This window comes from Dipodomys spectabilis, unplaced genomic scaffold (genome assembly GCF_019054845.1).
Source record: "Dipodomys spectabilis isolate Male_0828 unplaced genomic scaffold, ASM1905484v1 ptg001262l, whole genome shotgun sequence".
Classification (NCBI taxonomy): Eukaryota; Metazoa; Chordata; class Mammalia; order Rodentia; family Heteromyidae; genus Dipodomys; species Dipodomys spectabilis.
The window spans coordinates 21019-25813 of record NW_024871939.1 but is presented as its reverse complement, the minus strand read 5'-3'; the positions used below and the strand labels follow the sequence as shown (position 1 = coordinate 25813).

At 32.6% G+C, this 4795-nt stretch overlaps 1 pseudogene; it reads right to left on the bottom strand.

The window, feature by feature from the left end:
* Window positions 1-4115: 4115 nt before the first annotated feature.
* LOC122103008 lies at window positions 4116-4215 on the bottom strand (annotated as a pseudogene).
* Window positions 4216-4795: the final 580 nt, after the last annotated feature.

Below are 4795 nucleotides of genomic sequence, written 5' to 3'. Positions count from 1 at the left end.
GTTACTAGAAAACAAAGTTATACTAATAATTAGCTTACCAAATTCACTTATATCCTTTTATTCTATTTCATAATATTTCATAATATTCTATTGCATAAAAAGCCTATATACCCACTTACATCTTCATATCTTAATATTTATTTCAGAAATGTCTATAGCTCTATAGTTAATGAACTGAAATAATACTAAAAATATTCAAAGGCTTTTCAGAAATTGCAAGACGCTCTCGGGGTTGTTATTTATATTGGAAAAGATATTCGAAAAGCTTTATTTGTTAAAGTTGTGATAGTTACTTCCACGAAAGAGCCATTAGTGAAGATCCCATTGCATGTACAAAACAACTTCAAATGCATCCACAATCTGGAGGTGACACATGCTTTTTGTTTGTTTGTTTTGAAAGGTATATCTAGCAAGCATATCCACAATACTGGTTTTCAGTCAATATGATGGGATATTCAAACCTAATAAATACAGGGTTGATTATCTTAGTGAGACTAGATATGATGTTACAAAGAAAGTTATTTTCAACAGAAATCCGGAAAGAGTTTATTCATCTTGTGAATAACCAGAGTGTAATACCTGTTTGGTCAAGTCAGTGAAACTCACTCCATGAGTATATCTTAAAAGTATAACCAATTTAAGAGGTCAAATACATATTTTGTACTGACAGTCATCTTACAGCAATAACTTACTACCTAATTATATCTGTATCTTCTTACCTAACATATAATAAGAGCTGAAAGTGGTCTCTTTTATCTAACTTAATTTTGTATATGCTTTGATTATGATGATGTTATTATTTGACAAATAAAATGTACAGAAGGATGGCTCCACAGAAATGACATGACAGAACACTGATAAATAAAAACATTGCAACACAGTTAGCTCTTTTGAGCCTCACCTTGTCCACATTAGCAAGCAACATTGCAACAGCACACGCACACATATACACATACACACATGTGTGCACATGTACACACATAAACTTGCATGCTAAATTCAGGGTTTAGTACAAAAAAGTACAAATAAAGTTTTAGTGATTAGGACAAACGTTAATTTGCCTTATTACAAAATAATACACAATCCAGTCACCATTGGTGTTACATTTTACTTGCCTTACCACATGTGACCACTTAATTTATTTTAATTAATTAATTAATTAATTTGTTTTGTGCTAATACTAGGCTTGAACTCATGGCCTGGCTCTGTCCCAGAATTTGTTGATTTTTTGTTGTAGTTTTCTCAAGCGTAGAATTTTACTGCTTGTCCCACAGCTCCATTTCTAGCTTTTGCTGGTTACTTTCAAATCAGAATTTAATGGACTTTTTTTTGTTTGGTTTGGTTTCAAACCACAATCCTCAGATTTCATCTTTCTGATTAGCTAGGATAAACACATGAGCCACGAGTGTGGCTTCTAGTTTTTCCTCTATAGCTATCTAATACACATATTAGATACTAATTTAAAACTTAGAGTATAGAAGCAAGTTGTACAGTGATGATATTGTCTTGTCAGAAATTTAAGCTAGTAAATTTCTTCTTAAAACCATAAACAAAAATACCATGGTATAATATAAGAGAACTCACTATTGAACATATGAGCTGTAAGAGCTTTCTAATAGATCCATTATTTGTTACCCAACATTAGAAAAAACTATATAATTCGGTAGTAAAATAGAAGTCCTTTGTAGGAATACTTAATTACCTTGTTTTTAAAGATACTTGTTTTCATCTAAAAAAGTAGGCCTGTCTATTGTCTTCATGTGATTTTGATGATTGAAGGTGCTTAATGAGAAGTCAAAGTGAATTACTAATCCTTTGCTATCAATTAAATCTCACCTTTTCTTCTTGGAACTTATAATTATTAAAGCAATAGTTCAGAATCAGCAAGCAATAGTTCAGATTCACACTTCCAGTGCAAGTGGATCACCAGTAATTAATCCTTGATACCATTTTCCACAAAGTTTTGTCACAGATACAATCAGCCTGTCTTCTCTAGCTGCTTTCCTAGCCTGGACCTATTCTTTACTCTACAGGAAAAGTGTGATTCAATTGATTTCAGTCAGATCTGTTACTAGAATTATCAAGGATTTAGATTTTTGTCTGTAATTTGGTCAAAGCTATGTCTCTTTATGTAGGCTAATAAAAATGTATTTACTAAATTCAAGTAAATACATAAATTCCATTTCCATCTCTTTTAAAAAATAAAATTGTTTGCTCTATAAATTGATCAGAGGCATGGTCATTGCACATCTGTCTCTCTCTTCCTCTCGCCCTTTCATGGTTCTCATAGATAATGTGACTGCTCCATAATTATCCTAATTTATTTTGCTTTTATATTTTTGGTTGCATCATTTCACTTTCTGCTCTGCCATTTCCCAAATCATTTACATAGGAGGCATTATTTCATATTTTCTCATTCCTATAATAAGCTGCACATGAAGACACCACTGGTACCATTTTCAGTCTGTACCTTTGAATATGGAGGGAAACCTTTCCTCTGCTCTCTATCAATTCCCTACTCTCCAGTTAGAATAATTTCCAATAGTAAAATTGGAAAAAGAGAAAGAAAATCATGGTGAAATAACAGATGTAGAAAATTCACTGGATTTTTCTGACCAGTTCAACCAACGTGAACTATTAGGGAATACATGTGCACCCCATTCCCACTGGTACTCACTGTCTCTGGTTAGGCAATTCTGATGAAGACAAGGAACAAGATGAAAAAGTGAGGAATGGTATCATTTGCAAAAAAAAATGGAGAAGTATTAAAACAAATTTTTGTTTGGGCTGCTGAAAATAATCGGCTTACTACAGTGCAGATACCTCTCTTCATCGGGAAGCCTCCAGTGGGCACTTAGACATTGTCCATGAGTTGGTGGCTCAAGGCAGATATTCATGCAATTACTGTGAATGGCTAGACACCCCTGCACAGTGCTTATATGTTGAATAATACCAGAGTGGCTGCTTTCTTAGTTCACATTGAGGCAGATACCAATGCCCAAACTAAAGTCCTCTTGACTCCCTTGCATCTTACTGCTTGGAATAGAAATAGCAAAGATATGCTGGATCGCCTTCTATTGAAACATTATATCAAACCAGGTCTGAAGAACAACTTGGAAGAAACTGCATTTAATATTGCCAAAAGGATAAATATGTGTCACTACCTCTTTTAAATTGTGGAAGGCTGTAAAAATTGTTCTCCTAACTCATAATGGTTTGGTTAAGATTCTTAAATTTCAAAAATGCCAATCCATCTTTGTGTCTGTACAAAATATTTTCACAATACAAAGCAACAGCAATATCTTACTTTAAAAATTCATGGATTCCATAGTATTCTTCAATGAATTGCCTGACTTTGATGTCAAAATGTATTCAAGAGTTGTTTGTATACATCTATAATGATTTCTGCAGGGTTTGTGATTTTTAAATCAGAAATCACTTTAACTTATCTGTTGAAATGAGTAGTACAGAAACTAAAAATATTTCTGGTGCTTGTATGAAAAAAGTATATTTTAAAATACTCTGTATTTTGTTTGTATAATGTCCATAATCTATTTAATTCTCTCCTAGATATAATACTTTGAATTATACATTGTTTTATAATATATAGGTTCGTTAATAAATGTGTTATTTCAGATAGCATTCCATATAGAAAAAGTTTAAGATTCCTTTTTTTTCCTAGGTCCTTATAGTATTTTATTTCTTTGGGATAAAATGACAATGTTATCCAATTTCAAATGTTTTGTAAAGATTATGCTATGGAAAGGCCATTCTAAGGTGAGGATTTAACGCACTGATGTCAAACTAACTTTCAGTTCAACGAATTACATATATTGTTACATTTGCCTTTTTTAATTTTTTATTGTGAAAATACTGTACAGAGGGGTTACAATTACATGGGCAAGATAATGAGTACATTTCTCATCAAGCATTGTAGCCTCCTCCTGTATTTACCCTTCCCATCCATTCCCATCCTTCCCCTGCTCCTCCACTCAATCCTCCCTGCTACCCCTCCACCCGCACAAAGTTGTAAAGTTCATTTTTCGACATAACGACTTGTATTTTTGTAATCAATTTTTTAATAACTGTTTTTCATTTCTTGCATCTCAAGAATGAAAAATATGGAAAAATTCACAAATTCTCATATCATCCTTGTGCAAATGCCATGATAATCTCTATATTGTAGTAATTTGGGTAAACGTCCTGCTGAAGCATGTAGTATCCTGTAAATTTAAGTAGTTATTGATGCAATCTTTATACAGGCATATATCCTTGGTTGACTGTTTGTAACTAGGAAACCTTATTGTTCCTAAAAATGTTACTGATCTTACTTCTCTAAAATTCTGTGTATATTGGGAAAAGCTTATATTGTTTGGTTGATTGCTCACATTTGCAATTTTTTTGTCAATGACTATTTTAAGTCTTTTTCATTTTAAATTTGATCATACTTTGAAGCCTTTATAGCTAGGTCCAAAGGTGATTGTTTTTCAAGTACTTATTTATAAACTGAGTTAGCTTTGTGGAGTTAATGGATTCAAAGTAAGCCTTGCTTACGAGCTACTTCTAAACTTCTGCAGCTTAAAAATTCCTAAATGATGTCTTACTGGTACAAATGTCTACCTGACCCTTTACTCTTCTTCCCTGTACCAACAGACCAATCAGAATATCTTACCCTGACAGCATAGATTTTCTTATTGGAACAAAACTAATATTAGTTAAAAGGGATCATAGAGAGATAAACAGTTAAGGCAGAACCTTTTAGGCTAGAAGGTATTTTATCAAAATATAATTGTTT